Here is a 24430-nt window from a genome sequence, read left to right on the forward strand (position 1 = left end):
CCAGGCGCTGGGGCAGGAAAGGCCCACCGGGGCCTGGAGCGCACACCCCGCCCGTCGGGGGGCCGAGCTCCTGCAGCGCCCGCCTCCTCGCCCGGAACAGAAGCAGCGATAATCGGATCAACAGAGGGGAAAGCTTCCAGAGAACAGACCGAACGTGCGCCGGAGGACACCCGTCAAGAGTGGGACAGAACCTGCAGAGGAGCTGATGTGTCTTCACCAGAAATTCCCCGACTCTGTGGCTCTAAGACAGGACACCAGCCCCACACCTGGGGCTCGGGGTTCCCTACAGCCACCCTGCGGAGAAACGCCGCCCCGTGGGCTCGCTCCCACCACCCGGTGCCCCAAGCACAGACGGCCTCGTGCAGATGGGCCGGCCCAGAGCACACGCGCCCCATCCACCCTCACACCCTCGCGTGGGTCAGGCTGGACCGGAGCCTCGAGAACCCCAGGCCCATGCCGTCCGCACCAGCTCGCGGACTCCCCACTCCCAGCAAGAACCTGTGTGCGCACCGGGCACGACAGCCAGAGAGGGGCGCGGGTGACTGGCCACGATCCAGCTCAGCATCTACGGGCACAACAGGGTGGCGTCCCTCCGACCGGAACTACCACCTTCTACTGCATCCACAGACCACCCTGTAATCCCAGCACCCACCGCGGGGGAGGTGCGAGATAAGAGGAGCGGGAACGCTCGCCGTCAGGCACAGCTGCTTTCCCGAAGCTCGCCCAGCACCTGCTGGCGACAGGCCTGCGGCCCCCGAGGCTTCTCCAGGAAGGTCCCCAGCAGAGGAGCAATCCCAGAAGGCGAGACATGCCACCTGGGCCGAGCTCTGGACACGACCGGCCTGGGACGCACTCCCCGGCCGTCGGGGAGGTCCCGGTCCCGAGCAGGGACGTCTGTGGCACGCGGGGACAGGAGGGGGAAGTCCCCCATGCCCGACTCACCAGTAGAAGTAATAGGCCAGGGCCACGGCGACCAGGGCGGCGCACACCCCCGAGAAGAGGCAGGCCGAGTAGCTGGACAGCATCTTCAGACCTGGTCCCGTGAGGCCGTGGAAGCGCGTGAGGAGGAGGCCGGCGGCCCGAGCGGCTGTCAGCCTCTGGCCAGCGGATGAGGACGAGGGATGCCGTCCAGGCCTACGCCGCCTGCGCCCGACCGGCCGGGGCTCCCGAGACCACGTGCTCGGCGGAAAGGGGAGCACGCGCTGGCGAGGTGCCACCGAGAAGCGCCCTGCAAGCCTCAGAGGCCAAGTCCGACGAGGACTGGGTTCCCTGGAGCAGCAGCTCGGAGGCCAGCCCTCCTGCGCCCGCTGCGGGGCCGAGAGGTGCCCGCTAATCCAATAAGCAGCTTTGCTGAGAGCTGTAAACAGGTGGCGTCACGGGGCTTGGCCAGGACATGGGTCAGCGGGCCCCGCCCGGGCACCTGACCCGGGCACCTGACCCGGGAACCCCAGACACCGCAGTGCGCGCACCGTCTCTCCCCCACCTTTCAGGAGCTGGGGGGGCAGTAAGATGACCCCACACAGCGTGGCCTGCAGGGTCAGCTGGTGAGGCGGGGCCCAGGCGTGCCTGTCAGGCCTCCAAGGGTGGACAGACAGCCTCTACTTGGGTACACGGGTCCCGCTGTGACACACGAGGGCTCCAGGGCCGCGTGCACAACACCCAGTTCCCGACCCCAGGCCCCTCGTCCTCAGGTGCAGGACCCTGGGGAAGACTCAACCGTCTTACCCTGGAGAAACGGGGAATGCACGAAGATGGGAGGAGGGGGCGCCCTCCCCCCGGGTGTCCTAGCCTGAGACTGCGGATCTGCGCTGGGGCTGAGGGGAGACCCATGACCCGGGGACAGAAGGGTCACCTGCGAAACCAGCTCCCTGTGAAGAGGGCTCAGTGACGCTGGAGGAAGGGGGAGGGAGAGACCTTATTCTGGCCAGCGTACCTCCCGGCGGGGCTGTCACACTGTCCTGGGATGAAATGAAGCCGCTGCTGCAGGCACCCTCCACAGCACCCGACCCGAGGCTGCCCCAGTACCCCCCTCCCGCCCGCGTGCCTACCGCAGACCCTGCACCCCGCACAGCGGAGGACCCCACGGCCTCGAACGCCGCCCCCAGTGCGCCAGAGTGACTGGGCGGCATGGGAACGTCCCGGGGTCCCTGAGGCGGTCGGTCCTGGGGCCCCTGACAGGTCATCACAAGGCTCCTTCTGGAGGCCTCGGTCTGGCTTCGGGCCCGAGAAGCCTCGGGAGAAGAGGCGGTCACTGCCCTCGCCCTGGCCACGGCAAGGGGCTCCGGCTCCGGGGGATTGCCCTGAGCAGCACCTTGCTGGCTAAGGCTTTCCGAGTCCTTAATCTGGCCTTGGAGGGCGGGCTCCCACAGAGGCCCCGGAAACCACCCTGCTCCCCGCCAGGCGTCCAGACTCTGCCTTTCCAACAAGTCACGAAAAGAAAACCCTCCTCTCTCGGAGCTGCCCAGCGGGCGCGTCTACAGGACCACCCCGGGGGCCTCTGTGACTGTGCCGTGTGGGGACGCCGGCCTGTGACCCCGGAGGCCCCAGGAGGCCCCAGCGCTGGGCCAAGGTCTCCATGAAGGGCAGCAGGGGCCCCCGACTTGCCCTGCGAGGTGGCACCTGAACCGACCTTGGCCCGGGCCGTTATGCGCAGACACCTGGGTGGACTCTGAGGCCGGGCTGGCCCTGCCCTCCTGGGAACGGCCGTCTGTCGGTCGCTGCCCCGGGACTCCTGTGCTCCAGCCCCGGCCTCCACGGTGCGGCCACAGTGGCTCGTGTGCAGTAGACGCTGAGTCACAGCCCACTCCCAGCTGCCTCTGCCCCACCACCTGCCGAATTCCAGGTCCCTGAGACCAGGTGGGTCATGGGTTCCCGCACCCCCACACACACAGCTGTGGGCCCCTCTGACCTGCTCGGCCTCGAGCCTGCAGGCCCCGGGGCTCCTCCAGGCCACCTCCGGGCCCGTGGTCAGCGCCCGGCCTCCGGAGGCTGAGGCACCCTGCTCACCGGGGTCCTCGTCTCGTTTTCCACTGGATCTGGGCCCCTGGAGGACAGCGACACACTCACCCTCTGTCGCGGGGCTGGGTACCATCCCTTGTGCGCCGAGGGCCCCGACACGTGGGGGACAGAGAACGGGATGGTCGGGCCGAACAGGGCCACTGCCCTGCCTCTGGCATCCCCGGTTTCCACGCGGGGCACCAGGTGGGCTGCAGGAGTGTGGTTCTCTGGCCGGAGGGCTTCAGGCTGTGGTGGCAGGAGGCCTGCTGGGGTGGCCCTGGCCAGAGGGCGCACAGCAAGGCCCGGACCCTGGCCCCGGCTGAGCCTCAGTCTCCCCCACTGTCAGGTGTGAACAGCTGTTACTACAGGGGTGGGGCGGGATGACACTGAAGAGACGAGCCCAGGGAAAGAGCACGGATCCCAGGCCCCTCCCCGGGGAGGGCACAGGCCGCAGACATGAAAAGAAATACCCAAGATTCCTCCCCAGGCTCAGAGCCAAACCACGGCAAAGTCTCAAGCCCGTTCCCGGTTATGCTAACCGTACGGGATGTCAAAATAGCTATAAATCCTATTATGCTCTTTCTGTTACGTGTGTAAAATCTGGAAAGTTTAGATCTTGCCTGTATTTGTTTTGTGTTTCTGCTGGACGGAGGCCCCGCCGGGCAGGGCGCTGACCCGGGCCGCGCCACCCAGGCCTCACCGTCCAGGGCCGAGGGCCGACCCCGCTCCCCGCCGGGTGTGCGGCTCCCACCCTCCACGCCGCCTCGTTAAAGTCAAGGGGGGCGAGGCTAATTTGAACGTATCGCACAAGGAAACGTCACAGGAATATAATCTCGACATTATTTCCCAGGACCTGAAAATTCATGATTTATACTGAAATGGTAAGACAAGATGAAAGAGTGCGTTGATAGAAATTCAGGGACATGAAAGTACCCTCAAGACTCCCTAGGACTTTTCCTGAGACCGGACAGTTTCCTTGCACGGAGCTCCCACACTCCCTCTCACACACCGGCTGGGGCAGCTCAGGGTGGCAGGGAGTCTCGCGTCACCAGTGGACAGGAACAGCCAGCAGGCACGGGGCCATGCCAGCGACAAGCACGTTGTGAGGACCATGGTTTAGTTTCGAAGCCCCCCGTCCAGCGGCGAGCCCCGTGACGGGGAGGAGGAGGCCGGGCGGCGGGAGGGCCCCTGAGGAGGGCGGACGCTCTCCTGTCCAGGACCTGCCGGGCGCCACGAGCCCCTGCCCTGGGAAAACAAGGCGCCAACACACACCCAGGTACAAAGCAGAAGCACAGAGTCAACTGCCAGAAAGTTCATAAAGTGCAACCACTGGAGGCTGGGTGGCGGGGGGTCTGAGGCCGGGGGTGTAGAGACAGCCCCTGGGGGCCCCCCCTGCGCCCAGGGGCCGCTCAGCGAGCAGCACCTCTCTCCAGCCCCCAGGACAGAGGCCTCCAGGGGAGACGGGGTTGGGGGGACACGGCCAGCTTGGACGGTCCCCCGCTGCCCTGTCAGTCTCCTGGCCTGGGAGCCCCCAGCCCCATCCCATGCTCTCTGCTCGCCTGCAGTCCTGGCGTGTGCACTGTGTCCCTGCTCAACAGAGTGGGGACAGTCCCCAGCTGCCCTGGCTCCACACAGAAGCGGAGGTCCTGTACTCGCTTCCCCCCCTAGTCCCGGCCCTCAGGGTGGACCCCCCACCCCCCGACCATCCCAAAATCGGGTACAGATGACCCCAGTTAACGGGGAGAGCTTGTTAATGCAGCAGGTGGGAGAGGACAGGTTGGACAAGAGACCACACGGGCCAGGCCCAGGCATGTTGCTGAGGGGCTACGGGGGACCCTGCCCAGTGCGGGAGGCCACCCTGGGACACGTGGGCGAGAGAACCCAGAGGTCACGCCCAGACACACGGGTGGGAGGCCAGGCAGGCCAGGCCAAGGCCAACCTAAGTGACAGGTGCAGGACGAAAATTACTCATCCAACCATCACGATGGCTCTGCCCTCCGGGCAGTACAGCCGACTCCACGCCTCCCGGCCCCAAATCACCAAATCAGTGGCAGACCCGGCATCTGAAACCAGGTTCGGCTGACGTGGCCCCCGAGCCCTCTGCGCCCCACCCGCTCCGCGTGGCCAGTTCCACCCCAGGCCCCCAGGGGCGAACCCAGCCGCTCCCAGGGGCTGGGCCAGGGCGTCTCCACACCCCAGACACTTGCGACACCGCAGCCAGTCATTGTTCCCCACAGTCCCCCAGAGACACTGTGGACTCCAGGTGCTGCCTCGCGCTGCCCGACACCTGCAGAGCAGGGGCCACAAAGCGCGGGGGCTCCAGGAGGGGCGCCCTGGGAGCTCCTGCTCTGCGGCGAGCCTCTGGCTGCCGGACTCACAGACAGACGTGTCCCGGCAGGTCTCCGCACAGAGGCTCACGGCATTTATTAGGTTAACGAGACGCGGCCAGCCCCCTGGGAAGGCGCCATCTCACCAGCCTGTTTATCCAGATTTCGCTCGGCGTGAGGGCTGGGGACGGACCCTCCCGGTGCCAGCCACACATCGCAGGATAAGCCACAGGGAGAGGAGTCACCAAAAGCCCCGTATGACCCCCCAGGAGGCCTCGCCGGCCCCTCCTGCCGACAGGGCACGACCACACCTCCTTCCTGCGCCCAGGGCGTCCTCCCCACTGACCGCTTGGCCACGGAGCTGCTCCAGCCGCTCCGGTGGTCCCAGGGAGTAGCGGGGGGTGGGGCGGCTGTGGCCCCGACGTGGGAGGAGCATCCCACAGCACCTCCGCAGGACATGGCTGAGGGGCGCCCTCTGCTCCGTGGGGACCCGGGGCCGTGGGGGCCTGTCTTCCACCCAATCCCCCGCCCCCAGCTTTAAACGCACCAACAGATGAGGAGGTAACAGGAATCCCCCCCACTCGTGGAAAGGCTGTTTGCTCTGAGTCAGTCCGGGGTGAAGGAGGCAGGTGGCGGTGGCGGAGGCTCCGGGGAGGCCGCGCTCGGGGCTGGCTGACACGCCGCCCTGCTAATCCACAGCGGGACGCGCGCACAACACGGGTTACTATGCAAACCAAACACGAGTAAACAGCCTGAGGTGCGAGCACACGAAAGCCGGCGACCAAATCTCAAGCGCTTTGAGGCGTCTTCGGGACCTCTCACTGCCAGAGGCTGTGTGTGCGGCTTGTCGTGACCGCGTGGGGCATTGACGCAGGCAGGTCCGGTGACCATGCATGGGGGGGGGATCACAGCCGCAGGCGTCCTGGGAGTACGTGGCCACTCTTGGGAAGGGCCTCACGTGTCCAGGGTGGGCTTGGGATGACCGGCCACGCCCCCGCGGACACGTGGCCCGGCTCTCCGGCTCGGCCGCCTCGGGGAACCACGCACTGGGGTAAGGAGGATGCATTCTTACTCTTTCAAGGCTCCACCCTTGGGACTGGTTGGCAGGCTGTGCGTCCCACCTGCAGCCCCTGAGTTAGGCAGGTCCAGGGGTGGCCGATGCGGAGCAGGAAGCGTGCACACGGCCCTGAAGCACCTGCCAACAACGCCAAGCGCCTGGCAGCGAAGCATCACCCAGGCGGCTCGTTTCAACCTAAGAATCACTGCGAAGAGTTCTGCTGCGGCTTCAGGCCATGCGCTCGGCACACGGACAGCACGGCCTGCGGGCTCCCGTTCCTAGGCAGGGGCCTACGTCGCTCCCGGGAGGCCCCCGGGGCTGGGGCACGTCTCCACGAAAGCCGAGGCCAAGCCAGCGCACGGCCAGATGAGGCTTGAGCATGAGGCTCCTCCTGCGGGTTCACAGGACCTGGCAAGTGCCCGCCCCAGGGGGTGCCTGGGGGGTGCTCCACCCGTGTCCCCCACTCGCTGGTTTGGTCTGACCCGGGGGCCGGTGCACAAAGCCCTGCTGTACTAGGTGATGGTGGCAGTGACAACAGTCGCGTGGAGGACACCTGTTCCTAGTGGCAGATACCTGGTGGGGGGTCTCACGGGGAGGAGGGCAAGCTGGGCTGGACCCCCACCTCCCACCTCTGCAGGACGGCCAGGGGCTGGAGCAAGCCCAGGGTGGGGGGGCGTGTCTCCCCAGGAAGCCCCCCGCCTTCCTCCCCTGCCTGCTCTGGGCTGCCGGGGCCATGCCCAAGGCTGCCCTGCTGGGCGGCCGGACCAGCAGTCCCCTGGGCATGTCCCGGGCGCCCTCCCACTCCCCCCTCCCAGAGAAGTGCGCCTGCCAGGCCTCAGCCCCTGAGCCGTCCTGTCTCCCGCAGAGGAAGCCACCCACAAGCTGGACGGATGCCGCATGACCCCCATGGCAGCAGGCGGGGCCCGCCTGTCCCCACAGCCCCGAGTGGGCGCCTGAGTTCTAGGACCGCAAGCAAGATGCTCTCACAGAGCTGGAGTTCGCGGTCTTCCGTGGGTTGATGTCTGTAAGCGCCCTGCGCGCACGCTGTCACCATCCCCCGGCATCCCAATGGCCCACGTCTCTGCTCATCCAGCCCTCACGGCACTCCCAGGAGGTGAGCACTCATGAGATTCACTTTACAGATGAGGAAACTGAGGCACAGAGAGGTCACGCAACTTGCCCGAAGTCACGCAGTGAGGAAGCCGCAGAATCAGGACTCTAACCCGGGCACCCACCTGCACAACCACCGCCTCCATAAACAGGGCCTGCGTCCCAAGCAACCGGGATGCCCAACGGAGCAGAAATGCCTGTCCTCTCTTCCCACGGAAAGGCGGTGTCCCCGGCGGCTGACATCACGGGCCCCCAGCCGGGGAGACCGGCTCCAGCTGATAAGACGCTGCCTGCGGGGACCCTGCTGAAAGCCGCCTCCTCCGGTCTGGCTAGATGGGGAACATCTGCGCAGACCTGCCCTTCGGGCCGGGAGGCCGGGATGTCACACCCGCCCGCCCAGTTCTTCAGCTCAAACATGACATTTAAAGTACAAACACTCAGCTCTCGAGCCCTAGTGAGATGGCGACAATTAGCTGTGAGTAGGACATTCTTGCCGTAAAAACGTGGAACGACGCGGAAGCAGAGCCGGGAAAGGGAGGTCGGCCGTCGTCCCCACCCCACGCCCGGGGCCGACGGCCCTTCTGATGGCTGCAGGCTCCACACGCTGCCACACAGCTGACACCCAAGGGTGCCACCACTTGTTTCTGTCACGCGGGGCCCTCTGCCAGGGGCTGAAGGTTCCCGTGCCGCCGAGCTCCCGGGCTGGCACCTGATTCCCGAGGGACAGCAGGAAGTGGGGCCTGTGGAGGGGACTCCCCGGGCTGGGGTCAGTGCCCTTAGGAAAGAGACCCGGAGTGTCCCTGCCATCCCCACTGTCCCCACTGTCCCTGCCGCGAGGACCCAGAGAGGCCACCAGCCGTGAGGCCGGAAGGGGCTTCCCCGACACCAAGCCCACAGCATCCTGGTCTGGGGCTCCCGGCCTCCGCAAGTGTGGGATACGCGCGTGCTGTTTCGAGCCAGCCGTCACGTCCCGTCCACCTGGGACCCTGTGCCCTCCCCGCCGGTGGGACCCCGAGGCAGCCGTCCACAGCCCCGGCCTCCACACCCCCAGGCCATGCACTTTGGTTGTTCCTGGGCGGTGGGGGTGTCTGCTTCGGGGAGAGCTCTCGGGTCTCCTGGTCTCGTCGGGGGCGGGGGTGGGGAAGAGGAAGGTGCTCCACTGCCCAGATGTCCCCCAACAGGCCCCAGCACTTTCTGCGGCAGAGACCCCTCCTGCAGCTAGGCTCACCCCGGCTGGCTACCCCCCCCCCCCACGGCAACAAGTTTGGGGAAAACCCGCTGTTTGCACTTAGGTCACTTTGCACAGCTGCTTGTGTCACGTCGCGGTTTCACTAACATGGAGCCCTGGAAACATCCGTGCAAAGCAGGGAAGGAGAAGCGGTCGTTCCCGCTGACATCTGGCTGAGTCCTCTGGGAACGTCTGTAAACACGAGGAGCCAGTGATCAAATCACGAGAGGGAAGGGACGCTGCACCTCCAGCAGCCAACAGCTCCGGGGCCCGGGGCACCCAGCACCCCCAGGCCCTGCTCTCCTGCCCCCACCTCTGGTTTCCCAATGACCGAGGGGGCAGGCCCACAGCGGGCGGCGCGCTGCACCCCTTCCTGCTGCCCGTGCTGGCGCCAACGGCCGTCGTCGGTTGTGAAACGCCCGGATCAGTGTAGTAAGGGGGCGGGCAGCATAATTCAGGAGCAAGTGCTTGTACCTCCCACCGCCCGTGCCCGCGTGGGGCCTGCGCCAAAGCCTCCGCACCCGTGGCCGGGCCGTCCAGGCCCCCGTGTCACGCGGGACAGTGGGCCGGGCTCCGGGTCCCGCTCCAGCCCACACAGACCAACCCCCAGGAAGACCACGGACAACACATCCTCTCTCTCTAACGTCTGGGTGCTTCTTCGGCAGCACCGCCCCCACCGGAGGACTCCGTGCTCCGCGTGTCCCCACGTGTGTCCCCGTGCACGCGCGCTCCCTGAGAGCCCCGCTCAGGCACATGTGGCCCTGCCCACCCCGGGCTCCAGCCGCGCGTGTGTAAACCCAACCGCTCGGCCGCCCCGTCTCCATCGCTGCGGGGTAGGAATTCTCCAGGTTTCACAACCGCTGGAGACAGAGCGGAGGCAGCGCGCTCCGGGGCAGCCGGGAGGAACGTGAGCAGCGCGGCCCGAGGGGGAGGGAGAGCTTAGTTTAACGCCTGTTGACTTGGGCCGCCGCAGCCGAAAGCCCGTCCTCCCAACAGGCGTCAACCGGGCGCGGGGGAGCCGCTGCGGCCGCCCGTCCTGCGGGGCCCTGGGGCCCCTGCACTAACTCCCGGGGGCCCCCAGCTCGGCCGCTCCGTCCAAGGGCTCAAGGGCCGCGCGGCCGCAGACGTTGGACCGTGGGGCTCTGCCGACGGTGGTTACTCAAGTGACACTTGTGGCAGACGGCCTCTGGCCACCCTGACCAGGGAGGGGGGACGGGCTCAGAAGGCACTTTGCCGCGTGGCCTGACAGGTGCGGGGGTGCAGAGTCCAGCACTGGACACGATCCCGAGGCAGGCTCAGGGTTAGGTGGGACGAGCCCCGAGCACCTGGCACACCCAGCAGGGCCTAAGCGCTCCTGCAGGCCGAGCAGGTGAGTAAGGAACCCGGCCCGGCCCTGCTCTCCGGGACCCCGCAGAGGGTGCAGACCCACACACGGCGGGGGGGGGGAGCCCTAATTTCCTGCTGGAGAACAGCGCACCCGCCCTTACCTGAGGGCTCCCGGGTCAGGGGAGCTGGGCAGTCCCTCGAAAGCAGCCCGGGTGCACAGTGCTGGCTTTTATCCTGCCCTCTGCTCCTCCCGGTGCCACGGGGAGGCGGGGTCTGCAAGGTGTCCTCTTCACCCGTGACCTGCACCCCGTGCAACCAGGAAGGCGGGGACGGCCAGCAGTGCAGCCTGGGGCGCTGCTGCCCACGGCCGGCTGGACTGGCTCCAACTGGGGCCACTGAGCAAATGGGGAACAGCTCCTGCTTGACGGGAGCAATGACCCTTCTCCTTTTTATTTCCACAGAGACCAGAGGCAGGGACCTGACCGGCCTCCCACACGGGAAACAGCAATGCCAGCCAACGGGGCCAGCGGCACCGACGCGTGCAGCACGGTGACAAGGGGACAAGAGCACAGGGGGCAAGACGCCCCCTCCCCTGAACTCAGGTCCTGGGTTCCAGAACACTGGCTACTCTGCAACGCCGTCCTCCCAGGGTCCACTGCCCCTTGCTTCCGTCCCAGCGGGACAGATGTTCGGTCAGGCAGGCTCCTGCCAGCCAGGGAGGGAAGGTCCCAGCCTCGTGCCCGCGGTGGCCGTGTCTGGCCTGGGGCACAGAAGCCACTAGGAGGAGCCTGGGGAGAGCTCTTCCAAAGGGAAATGGCTCAGACGTGCCTTCTCCTTCCTGCCTGGAATGCAGATGAAAGGGCCAGGAGCAAGCAGCCCTCCTGAGACCAGCAAGCCACAGTCAGCGGGACAGAAGCTGAGGAGGAGCTCAGAGGAAGCCCGGTCCCTGGGACCTGTGGAGCTGGGGTCCTGCCTGCCCTGGGCTGGCAGCTAACGGGAGGGGAAGTGACCTGTGCGCACTGGTCACCGCACTCGTACGTGGACTGAGCCTGCTCCTCCGGGAGCATCAGCAGAAACTATCCTGGGGTGTTTAAGGGACCCCCCCGCCCACAACCCTGGTCCATGAACATGGAGATACAGCCAATCCCAGAAACAAAAACAAAACTAAACAGAAAAAAAAAAAAAAAACACAGAAAAGCCAAAAACAGGGACCACATAGAGAAAGACGTGTGTTTTGTGCACGCCCACCCATCGATCAATGCAGACGGGCAGAGATCACCTGCAGAAAGGCGGCTATTCTCACACTGCCTTACAAAATAAAATCAAACTTTGCTACAGCTAAGAGAAAGACTTCAACCTGGGCAGTTTAGCAGGGTTGGAAACAATACATGCGTACTGGGAAAATGCAAAATATAAAAGGAGGATTCAGAACTCTAGGATGGGACAGTGGGCTGTCAGACTGGGTGAAATGAGATGAGACAAGGCAGGAATATTTATGATGCTAGGAACTGAACTTCCTAAAGAAGATCTTACAGTCTTGTCTCTGTGCACCAATAACCCGCAGCTCTTTCCGTAAAGCAGACGTCACCACAGGGGACGCTGAAGAACAAACCCCTGCGTGCTGATAACGAGAGACACGGATACGTCTCTTTCGATCCAAGAAAGAACAAGGGGGCAGGAGATTGGTGAGGCAGGAACAGAAGCAGGTGGATCTAGGCCTCTGGAGCTGATCTGGTCACTAACGATGACCACAGCTTCTTTCAACTGCCCCTGGGGACATTCCCGTAGTCAACAACAGAGAAATAATCAACATATCCCGAATCATATCTGAAGTACAGACGATATTTGCTAGTAACTAATAACAAGATCAGAAAACAGGGCCTTTCCGCTGAGAGGTGAGCATCCCCCTCTTACTTAGCTGGTCCCCTCGGGGGGACGCAGAAACCAAAACCGCGATTTCTAAAAAGAACGATGAAACAGAAGCCCTTCTCTTGGAAGGAAAGCTATCACGTTAGATATCTAAGTCTTTAGGAACGAGAGCATGAAAATAAGACAATCAAGCTTCCAACTCAGAAAGCTAAAAGAGGATTACGAAGCCAGGAAGGAATTAATAAAAGCAAACAGTGAGTTTAAAAAATTTAATTAATAGCTATCCTTGAAAAAAAAATCAATGAAACAGTTAAGTAACCCATAGCAATGAACACTAATCAAGAAAAAGTAGAATGAAAATACACGAAATGAGAAAACAGGGAATAACCATCCAAAGAAAACATTTTTTTTTTTTAAATCATGGAAATAATTGCACTTGTCTGTGCAAATAAATTTGATAGCCTAGATAAAATGGATATTTTCTAGATGGAAAAATACACAAAGAAAGTGACCACAAGAAAGATAGAAAATTTAAGTAGAACTATTTTATTTAAATATTTATTTCAGAGCGAGAGACTGAGCGCACAAGCAGGAGGGGCAGAGGGAGAGTGCGAGAGATCCCAAGCAGACTCCCCACTGAGAGCCAAGCGTGGAGCCCAAAACCGGGGCTCGATCCCATGACCCTGAGATCACGACCTGAGCCGAGACCAAGGGCTGGATGCTCAGCCGACTGAGCCCCCCAGGCGCCCCAAAGCAGACCTATTTTTATAGAATTAAAATATATCTGTCCACTACCTCTAGTGAAAGATGCCAACACAGAGGTTGGAGGCTGTGCAAGCAAATTCTACCCAACGTGGAGGAACAGATGATCTTCATCCTATTTAAGCTTTGCCGGAACAGAGAGGAAGACAGGAGATGTCCGCATGCCTCGTATGGAGACGGCACGGCACCAAACGTCCCCACGACGAAGAGCCCAGCGGAAGGAAGTCTGTCTACGTCGATGGCTCCCACGTGTGACACGAGGAGCCTGGGGTCCCTGAATCCCAGCAGGGGACACGGAATCCCTGTTTCCCCGTGTGTCTTGATGAGCCCGAATCGTCTTCATGTACCTCAACCCAACAACACGGGGAATTCAGATGCAGGTGACTGCGGCTGCCTCCTCTGTTGCCAGGCGTTAAAGAGACTCGTAGAAGTATGAAAGTGCACCGCTCTCCGCACCCATGGGTTCCGTCATGGAAAATGTAGCTTTTCTTTTTTTTTTTTTTTTTTAAGACTTTATTCATGAGAGACACAGAGAGAGGGGCAGAGACACAGGCAGAGGGAGAAGCAGGCTCCATGCAGGGAGCCCGACGTGGGACTCGATCCCGGGACCCCGGGGTCACACCCTGGGCCGAAGGCGACGCTAAACTGCTGAGCCACCCAGGCAGCCAGCTTTTCTTTTTTAAAAAAGATTATTTGTGTTAACATGTCATCAGTTTATTGCTTCTGTTTTATTTTTATTTTTTTAAGATGTTATTTATTTATGAGACACACAGAGAGAGGCAGAGACACAGGCAGAAGGAGAAGCAGGCTCCCTGCGGGGAGCCCGATGCGGGACTCGATCCCAAGACCCCAGGGTCACACCTTGAGCCGGAGGCAGACGCTCAAGCACTAAGCCACCCAGGTAACCCTATTGCTTCTGCTTTAAAGGGATTGTTAAGTAAATATTTTTAAGTGTTCTCAGTGTTAGTTTCTCAAATGGTCTATACGGGCGGGCGGTAGGATTTCTTGAGCAAGATACTGCTGAGATTTGGGGCCAGGAGACTGCTTGTCCCGGAGCCGTGCTGCGCAAGGCAGGCTGTGTGCCGGCGGCCGTGCCTGCCCACTGGTGGCCGGGAGTGACTCCCTGCGCCACCGGCTGTGCCGACCAAACGCCCGACGTTGCCAACTGTCCCCCCGGTGAGACCTGCAATGGATATGACTCACACAGACACACAGGAGAGCTCTCTGGAGCCCTCGACAATTTTGAGAGTGTAAAGACAACAGAAGCTTGAGAACCTCTGCTCTTTGCCAATGAGGGTGAATACCAAAACTTGGTGTAAAAAAAAAAAAAAAAAGAGCAAACCAAACCTAATAGCATGTGAAAAAGACAATAAGACATCATGACCAAGTGGGGCTTGTGCTCCGCTCTGCAAGGGTGGTTTGAGATCAGGAAATCCATTAATAAAATTATTTTTTTCTCTTTAACGAAAATGCTGGGCTGGTAACTTAACAAAATTCAATGTCGCTTCCTGACAAAAACACTCAACAAAGCAAGAGTCGATTTCAAATATGCTACATCCTTGTTGCCGCTTCCCGGCGAGGGGGTAACTTCACTCAGCGCAGAGACACGCAGGGGCGCCCGAGCCGACGCCAGCAACGAGAGGAGCGGCCGTGGCCTAACGGGCCAGGTGCGCGAGTGTAGACGGGATGCTCGCTACAGACTCACTGCCGCATACCGATTCCCGCCACGGCATTACGACAGCAGATGGGAACCCTCCTGCCCAAATCTGCTTTATACCAGGACGCAGGAACGTTCACCCCAGAAAACCGGTGGATCGAGCTATCGGCGGTAAGAGGTAAAGGAAGAAAACAACGTGATGCTTTCATTAGATTCCAGAAAAGCCGGTGGTGAAGCTCAGCACCACCCACGGCTGTTGGAGGCACCCACCTGGAGGCTCCTATTCCTCGGACGACTCGCCGCAGCCACTGGGTGGAGGCCGGTAAAGACCCGGTGCCGAGGGGACCCGACAATCCTCGGGGCCGTTCCCGGGGTTCGGCCGGATGCCCTGTGGCACCAACACCACCGCCCCACGGCGCCACCGTCCTCCCTCTCCGTGGCCGCTCGGCAGCCCACACGCCTCCTAAAGGCGTCCACCCTGCGAGCCGTCCGTGTGCTGGCCGGGCCTTCTGGGACACGCTGCGGGGCCCCGGCCCCCCTCTTCAGCACCTGGGGCGGCAGAGGTGAGCTCGGCGCCCGGCCTCGGCCCCGGTCGTTGGGGGACACACCTCCTAACTCCGATCCCCACGGAGGTGAAGGAGCAGAGGCCCTTGGGCAACGCCAGGGCCCGGCCGAGAGGGTGGCTCCCAGCCCTCGGTCCTCCCGCCTCAACTAGAGCGTGGGGGCAAAGCCAAAGGCACGCCACCCCTGCGGGTGCTCCCACACACAGCGACGCCGGACGTGCCCTCGATTTTCAGTTCTAGTCACCGCGGGGTGAGGAGCCGCGCAGCAGACGGTGTGCCCACAGCCCCGTGTCTGCACCTGCCGAAGGAACACGAACACCACGCCCCAGCGCTGCACCTCTGCTGCGTCCCCACAGGGGGAGCACAGTATGGAATGTTCCAGAAAGCACACGCGGCTCGGTGGAAGGGGAATCTGGCCCAGGTCACTGTCCGCCTACAGCCTCCCTGTCATCTCGGGACTTACAAACAGCACCGGCCACGGACAGAAGTGGAGAGAGTCCATGTGTGGCAGCGGCAGGCGAGTCCACGCTCAGGACACCGGGCAGCGGGCCAGGCGAGGCATAGACACTGCAGAGCCCCGGGCCCATCGTCCCCCCTCCATGGATGCTGTCCCCACTGCGCTCACCTGATGCCCGGCCGGCCCCTCAACACCACCAGGGCACCGTCCTGCGGGGCCTCGGAGCCACGCGCGCACACTGCAAGTCCTGAAGGCACAGTCTGGTTCTCATCAACTGATAAGGGGGCAACTGAGCTCTGAACCAGGATGCAGACATTTCCTCTAACGTGTGGGTGCGTGCACATGGATGTATACACACGCGCGCTCCAGAACACGCGTGAGAAAGGAGGCTCAATCACGGAGAGCTCTGTGTCGGAAAAGACTTCCAAGCCGAGTCACAGTCACGGGTGAAGACACACATTATGATGCATAAGCGTGTTTTTGAAAACTCTGTGTATGTTTTAATGTGCATGTTTGCAAGTTCCGGAAGGATCAACCACAGCCAGGAGAAAGAGCGGGGCTTGCACTACAGAATGAAATCTTGATTATTTATTAGACTTGATTCTGGGTTCAATTTTTACAAGCATGCATTACTTTTATCATTAAAATTTAGGTGTTAGGGAAAAAGCTACCTTGCTTGCTTATTAAGTTGTAACTTTATTTTTTAAGATTTTATTTATTAAAAAAAAAAAGATTTTATTTATTTATTCATGAGAGACCTAGAGAGAGAGGCAGAGATATAGGGGAGCCTGATGCACAACTGGATCCTGCAACTCCAGGATCACACCCTGAGCTGAAGGCAGACGCTCAACCGCTGAGCCACCCGGGCACCCCAAGTTCTAACCTTTGTCTCTACAGTGGTAACAACAGTCTGATTACTCCGAACACTGATAAGATTTTTTTCAGGAAAACAGCTTACCCTGCAGGGTATCTATCTTCTCTAGACACAACTGGGCCGGTCGAAGTCTGAGCCCTTTGCTGGGCCCCATCATACCACCTTCAGGGTACAGAGAAGTCCTCACATGGCAGTGGGAACCGCACCCAGAGCTGTGGGCACCCTGGCCTTGTCTCCCCACCACCCCCCGCCCCCCGCGATCTTAGGGAGGAAGGCGCCTCCCCTGATAAGGGCACAGTGCACATCGGCCACCGCAGGTCGGAGCGATCGCTGAGGCCCTTTGTGGTCCTTGGGGCGCGTGTCACATTCTGTGGTGGACGAGCACCCCACAGCTGCACGGCCTCGTAGCCCCAGTGCTGAACAGACACCACCTTGGAGGCTTTCGATTTTCAGTTCTCTGATGACTCACCGAGCCGCACACCTGTGTCCACGGGTTTATGAGGTATTTGGACGTCTTCTTTGAGAGGTGCCAGTCAAGTCATAAATGAACGTTCGGCTTTATTTCAACGGTGACGATTATCAGCTTTGGTGGGGGGGCAGTGGGTCGCTGTAGCCCATCGTCTGCGTAACCTGTTCGGTTTTGCTACCCCCTTCCTATGTGTGGATCTTAGGAAACAAACAGAAGAACGGAGGGGGAGGGAAAGGAAAATAGAACAAGATAAAAACAGAGAGGGAGGCAAACCCGAAGAGACACTGCCTCCAGGAAATAAACTGAGGGTCACTGGAGGGGCGGGTGGGGGGACGGGGTCCCTGGGGGACGGGCACGAAGGAGGACACGTGATGTCATGAGCACTGGGTGTTGTGTGCAACTGATGAGTCCCTGACCTCTACCTCTGAAATTAAAAAAAACGGGGGATACAGTGTGTGTGTGCATGTGCGTGCGCACTCACACCCCCAAAAGCCGTCTGGCTTATGAGCGCGGACCTAAATCTTACCGATGCTTGGCTGTAGATCAGGTCTGGAGCGTTACTTTAGTCCTCGTCCCCAGAAACGAAGGAGATCAAGCTGACGTCCGTCTCCAACCTCCCTAAGGTCCATCCTTCTGGGAGGGGTCTGGCCGATGGCCAGTGGGTGACCCTTGGCCACGCGCCCCCAGAGACGGAGCATCGTCAGGGACACACGCTTCACGGGGCAGAAGGTGCGGGGCGCCGGGCGCGGGCTGCTCGCGGGGGTCAGAAGGGAGATAGTCTCGGGCCCGAGTGTAGCGCCCCGTGGCTGGACCACACCTGCGGGAGAGGCACCCGCTGGGCGTCCGACCCGAGGCGACAGTATGGCCTGGCTTCCCTCCGCAGACAGGAGCTCGCGACGGTTCCACAGCCGAGACCACGAGCAGTGCTTTAAGTCGGTGACGAGGGAAGAAGCCAAGGGCCCTCTGCTGAACCGGCGGCTGGCGGGGAGCGCCCAGGGAGCGGCGCGTGTGTCCCGCCGCCGCCACCGCTGAGCAAGCGAGCGCCCAGTGACCCACCTCAGGAGGAGCCCGTGAACAAAGGCACTGTGGCTCGGCAGCTGAGGAGGTGCCCGTGGCTGGCGTATCGCACGCAGCCCCACGCCACCCAGGCCGCGGCTCCGGGGGGAGGGGGTCCGGGGCTGGCTCTGGGCTCCGCCGACCCCGCGCAAACCCTGGGAGTCGTGTGTTTGCACCAACAGCTGCGATCAGCCCGTTGTGAGCACCGCTCAGGAGGTTCAGCTTCCAGCGCACGGCGTCCGGCCTCGTCTCTGCAGAAAGTTCTTGCGAAGACAGCAGACGCCCGGCCCCAAAGAAGACCCAGGGCAGGCGAAGTCCGGGCTCCATCACCCCACAGTGGCAGACCAAGGATGAGCGGGGGACGGAAGGGACCCGGGAAGGAAGGTTCCCTCTGTAGCTCCTCCCAGGAAAGGACAGACGGGAAAGGCTCATTTACCAGAACGTTCTTACTGGATTTCGGACAAACCTCCTTAAGAAAACTAATCGGCGATGCAGCAAGGCCTGGCTGCACCCCACGTGGTCCTCCAGCGTCATCGAGGCCGGACTGGCAAGTGTGTGCTCGTGCCTGGGCTCCCACGTCTGCCAGCAAGAGCCGGCGATTCCAGGGAAGAGAAGTCCCCACGCACGTGCGTATGCACACGCACACGCTCAGTGTGTGCCCGCAGCTCCGTCCCCCACTCTCCGAGGCACAGCAGCAGAGCCGGTGGGCAATCGTCCCGCCTGCGGGTCTATAAGCAGAGGCGCAAACACCACCGTACTCACGCAGGGCGACAGGGTGACACGCCGGCTAAAGCTCCGCATCCAAGGGGGCGCATCGCAGAGAAGCTGAGAAGGAACGAGTATTCCACTGACTTAGGCAGGACCAGGGCCCTTCCAAGTGCTGCTCCTCCGACCCCACCGCCAGAGAAGGAGGCGACACACGGCTCGGAAACGAACAAGCCCAGAGAGTTCCAACGTCACACCCCGGGACAGAGCAGAGCAACTTCCCCGTCCCCCTCAGGCTCGGGGACAGTGGACGGCGGGTGGCCTCTCTGGAGGCAGAGGCTCCGCACACACTGGGCCCCACTTGCAGCCGCCCCCACGGACCCGCGGGCACCCGGCTCCCCCGGGGCAGAGCCCTCCCCCCACAGCGCTAGCCTGCCAGCCCTACTGGCGGACCGCGGCTCTCTAGTTTGGGTTGTTTCAAACTGCGGTAAAACACGGAAACGTAGCACCTTAACCAGTTCTGAGTGTCCAGGCCACTGGGTTGAGGGCAGTCACGCTGCCGTGCAGCCACGGCCACCAGGGCGCCGTCCACCTCCCCAGGCGGGGGCTCCGTCCCCGGGAGACACGGGCTCCCAGCCCCCCGCCTCTGGGGCTCTGACCGCTCCCGGCACCTCGTGGACTCACAGGATTTGTCCTCCCGTGTCCGGCTTATCCAGCGGGCAGGACGTCCTCGAGGTGCATCCGCGCCGCAGCGTGGCTCCGCACTCGGTCTCTGAGGCTGAGCGACACTCCACCGCTTCTTCTGCTGTGGATCTCGCAGTTGAGCCTTTCACATCTAGGTCCGTGATCCATTTTGCGTTAATTTGTTAACATGGGACAAAGGAGGGCGGGGGTTCATTGCTTTTGCACTTCGGTGGCCGACAGTCCTGGCTCTGTCCCCCAATGGATCCCGGTGGCACTTTTATTGGGAATCCATTGACTATAAACGTGTGGGTTTGCCCTGGAACCCGTTCTGTCCCGCCGACCTCCGTGTGTGCCTTTTTGCCAGCTCCGCAAGGTCCACATCGCTACAGCAACGGAGGAAGCCCCCAAACCAGGTAGTCTCTTGTTAGTCTCTTCAAAATCATCGTGGCACTCCGAGGTCATTGGATTTCCATGTAAATTCTAGAAGAAGCTTGTAGTTTCTACAAAAGCCCTTGCCAGGATTTTGGTTGTCGTTGCACTGAATCTACAGATCAATTTTGGTCGAGACAACATTTCAATAACATTGGGTCTTGTGGCCAATGACAGAGTATAGCTCGGCCCATTTAGTCCTTAATTTCTTAGCACACTGTTTGCTTATGTGCTAAGAAATTAAGAATCTCACATGTTTTGAGGCTCTTGTAAGTATTTTATTACAGATTTTAATTGTTCAGTGCTAGTAAAGAAATAACATGGATTTTGTGAGATTGACCTTGTATCCTGTAACTTAACTCGCCTATTCTATTTTTTTTTAAGATCTTATTTATTCATGAGAGACACGGGGGGGGGGGGGGGGGAGAGAGAGGCAGAGCCACAGGCAGAGGAAGAAGCAGGCTCCATGCAGGGAACCTGACGTGGGGCTCGATCCCGGGTCCCCAGGATCAGGCCCTGAGCTGAAGGTGGCGCTAAACCACTGAGCCACGCGGGCTGCCCTTAACTCACCTATTCTAGTAGCCTTTTTGTAGGCTTCTTAAGATTTTCTGCATAAACCATCATGCCACCTGTGAAAAAGACAATTTTTCTTCTGTTCCACTCATGCAGCCTTGATTTTCCTTGCAGCACTCTTCTAGCATAATGTTGAGCAGAAGTGGGGAGAGAGACACCCTTGCCTGGCTCCCAGCATGACAGGGAAAACCCTCGGTCTCCCACTATGACGGATGGCGCTGGCTGTAGATTTTCACATGTGCCCTTTACCAGTCTGGGATGCCCCCTTCCAGACTGCTGAGAGCTTGTGGATTTTTTTAAAGATTTTATTTATTTATTCATGAGAGAGAGACAGAGACAGAGACACAGGAAGAGGGAGAGGGAGAAGCAGGCTCCATGCAGGGAGCCTGAAGTGGGACTCGGTCCCGGACTCCAGGATCACATCCCAGGCCAAAGTTGGCGCCAAACTGCTGAGCCACCCAGGGATCCCCACTTGGGGTATTGTTAGCATAAATGGTATTAAATTTTGTCAAATTTTTTTTCTGTGCACCATGAGAATAGTTATATTTGTCTTTTTTGCCTGTTAATATAGTGAATTGCAGTGATTGATTTCAAATGTTAAACCAACCCTGCATTCCTGCAGTAACCCCCCCCCCCTGCCCTTGGTTATTATGATGTGTCCTTTTTACATGTTTTGGATTTGACCTGTTGACATTTTCTAATTCATGAAGGATTTTGCTTGTGAGGGACACTGGGCCACAGTCCTTGCCTGGTTTTGTATCAGGGCCTCATGAAGTGGGCTGAGAAGTACTCATCCTCTTTCAACTACTAGACGACCTCGCACAGAATGCATATTATTGAATATAAAAAAATAGTGAAAGGCAATAAAGGGGAAAGGAGAAAAATGAGTGGGAAATATCAGAAAGGGAGACAGAACATGAAAGACTCCTAACTCTGGGAAACGAACTACGGGTGGTGAAAGGGGAGGTGGGCGGGGGGTGGGGGTGACTGGGTGACGACGGGCACTGAGGTGGGCACTTGACGGGATGAGCACTGGGAGTTATTCTATATGTTGGCAAATTGAACACCAATAAAAAATAAATTTATAAAAATTTTTAAAAAGAATGTGTATTATTTCCTCCTTAAATGTCTGACAGCATCATCAGTGAAGTCATCCAGACCAAGATGTTGAAAGGCTTTTATACATAAATTCAAATTTTCAATAGATACAGGGTTACTTGGGTGACCTATTTTGACTCGATCTTTCCACGAATTTGCCTGTTTCATCCATGTCCTAAAATTTCCAGGCACAAAATTTTTCGGAATATTCTCTAGCCACCATTGTGACACCTATGGGAGATGTAGTGATTTCTTATCTCTCGTTCCTGATTTTGGTGGTTTTCTCCTCTTTCTCTCTTTTCTGATCGGTCTATCTAGGAGTTTCAAAGAATCAACTTTTTGGGTTGTTTTTTTTTCTGTTGTTTGTTTTCTATTTCATCGATTTCTACTCTTTGTGACTTCTTTCCTCTGTTTGCTTTTTCTTAAGGTTCAAGCTTACGTCGTTGATTTGAGAACTGTTTTATGTTCTGATAGAATCATTTAATGCAGTGAGTCTCTAAGCACCGTTTTACCTGGATTCCACCAATTCTGACACATTACGTGTCGACTTTTACTAAGTTCGAAATGGTGTCTAGTGTCCCTCGTGACTTTCCTCTTTGAGCCAGGGGCTATTAAGAAATGCGCTTATTTTGTTTCTACGTATTTGAGGATATTCCCAGGTATCTTTCAATTCCTGATTTCTAGTTAATTCTCTGTTGGTCAGAGAACATACTTCGCATGGTCGAGTCCTCTTCCATTTGCTGAGACTTGAGTGATGGTCCGGCACGTGGTCCGTCTTGGTGATGGTTCTGCGTGCACCCGAGCAGAGCGCGGGTCCTGCTGCGGCCGCGGCTCAGGCGCTCGTCTACATACACACACCGGGCGGCTAGAGCGGGTCGGCGGCGCGGTGCAGGTGCAACCTCCTCCATCTTCACCGATGCGAGGTCTCCTCGTCCCGTCCGTTACTGAGACAGGAGTGGTGAAGGCTCCGGCCGTACCCGGAGCTGTAGGTGTCCTTTCAAGTCTATCATTCTGCGCTGCTTGTATTTTGAGGCTGTTATTCGGTGCGTACACAGTCAACATGTTACGTTTTCTTGACGCGCGGACCCCTGTCACCACCGCAACGCGCCATTCTTATTCCTGGAAACACTTCTGGTCCCGAAATCTAACTTACTGGACTCGGCCACCTTTCGATTTATATTTGCGCAGCACATTTTTCCCAACCTCTTCCTTTAAATGCAGATAGCATTTTTATCTAAGCTTTTTGATCGGATCTGACAACCTCTGACAAAATGTCTCTTACTTGGGATTTCCGGGCCATCTACCTTTGATGGCATTGTCGATACGGCCTGGTTTCAAGGCATCATCTTTCTATTTGTCCTATCTGAATTACGTTACTTCATCTTTTCTTTTTTCTCTCTTCTTCTGGACTCCTGATTTTTTTTCTTTTTATTTTCTTTTTCTTCTTTTTAGTGACTCTGCTTTATATAGTCTATTTTTTTAGTGACTATTTTATAGCTCGCCGTGGCTTGCGAGCTAGACCTCCCTGTTGCTTTCTCATGGCTGCCCTTAGGGTTTACAACATGCTTCACTGTCTACCTTCCAGTAATATTTTAACACCCCATTGTGCATTTTAAGAACTTTACAACAGTTTCCATTTTGTTCCTCTTGGGCTTCTGTGCTACGTTGTTGCAGACCTTTTACTTGCACTTGCATGCCCAACTTTACAAGATGTCATTATCATCTCCACTTTAATAGGAACTCACCTGTTACAGGGCTCTTCTAAGGCGAGGGGACAAATGTCTTTTCTCTTTGCCTGCACTTCGGCTGCTCCCCATTCCTTCAGATCTAAATTTCTGGCTCCTTCCTGAAGGGGCTCCTTCACAGCTCCCAGACCCAGCCCGCCGGGGATACATTCTTTCAGCTTATGAGCTCTGGAAAGTGTTTACTCTGCCTTCCCTTTGGATGGATATTCTGTTGTCGGAGAAGTGTAGCTTGAAGACTTCCTCCTCTCAGCATTTGGAAGATGCTCCTCCAGCACCCGGATCACGGGAAGTGCGCTCTGATCTCATCTCTCTTCCTCTGTGCATAGTAGGTTTTTGCCCATGGCTGCTTCTGAGATTTTTCTGCTTTTAAAATCTCCAGACAGTTGATTATGGCTGGTGTGGTTTTCTTCCCGTTTCTTCTGCTTGGGGTTTGTTGAGCTTCTCAGGAATGAGCTTTCATCGGATTCGGAAAATTCTAGCTACTATTTTCTTCAAATACTTCGCACCACACACACACACACACATCTCTTCTCTGAATTCAATTCCATATGTAATTCCCCGATATAGTCCCCCACCCATACTCTGTTCCTCCCCCATCCCGCTGTTTTCCGGGTTTCGCTGTATTAAGAATCTAGGCCTTTGTCTTCACAAATCCGAATCTTGTCTTTACAGTCTGACCCAGTCGGAGCCCCATCCAGGAGCCTCCTGGGTCTCCTCCATACCTTCCACCTTCTCCTTATTCACGTTTCCTCTGTCACCGAACACGTGGAGCATATTCATATTGACATTTTAACACCTCACCTGCTAATTCCACTGTCTGGATGGATGTGGCTCCACCCAGATCTGTTTCTGATGATGATTTCCCACTTATTTGTAGGGCACGTGATTTCTGATTGGCCCCAGACATTGTGAACTTGATGTTGTTTCGCTGCAGGCCGGCTGCTGGGGCTTTACTTGGGGACATAAATTGCTTAAAATCAGTTTGGTGCCTTCAAGGTTTGCCGTAAGCTTTGGCAGGTGAGTCCTGAGCAGGCTGCGTCCAGTCCAGGGCGAGGCTAAGGCAATGACTTTCTGAGGACTCTACCCCACGCCCTTTGAACCATGAGGTCTTCCCATCTGTCTGTCTGGTAAGAACACAAACTTCATCCCCAGCCCCGAGGAATCCACAAGAACCGTTGCACTTACCCCTCTTCAATGCTTTATCCCCTCGCCGTGGTGGGATCTGCACACATGTGCACAGATCGGCATCAGCCAACCACTGGGAGGACCCCCTCCTGAGCTCTCTAGAGCCCTTTCTCTACACAATGCCCTCATCCCTGCTGTTTTCCCCACAAATTCTAGCCTTGGCGGGGCCTCTTGGTGCCCAATTGTCTCCACCTGGTCCTGGGCTCCCTCTCCCGGTGCTCAGGTGGACACCATGGACAATAGTTGGGGATGCCAGGGG

The 24430-nt window shown here is 58.7% G+C and overlaps 1 protein-coding gene across 2 annotated transcripts in view; it reads right to left on the reverse strand.

Annotated features, from left to right (window-relative positions):
• Positions 1-24430, reverse strand: part of AGPAT3 (1-acylglycerol-3-phosphate O-acyltransferase 3) — an 84811-nt gene that overhangs the window by 37446 nt on the left and 22935 nt on the right. Inside the window, exon 1 of one of the 2 annotated variants that reach the window (XM_041735165.1) lies at positions 10207-10230. The exons of the other annotated variant lie outside the window; for it this stretch is intronic. The gene's annotated coding sequence lies outside the window, so the exon portion shown is untranslated. Of the gene's footprint in view, positions 1-10206; positions 10231-24430 lie in introns of those variants that run through there. 2 annotated transcript variants of the gene reach the window in all.

The sequence above is a fragment of the Vulpes lagopus genome, chromosome 20 (genome assembly GCF_018345385.1).
Source record: "Vulpes lagopus strain Blue_001 chromosome 20, ASM1834538v1, whole genome shotgun sequence".
NCBI classification, from domain to species: domain Eukaryota; kingdom Metazoa; phylum Chordata; class Mammalia; order Carnivora; family Canidae; genus Vulpes; species Vulpes lagopus.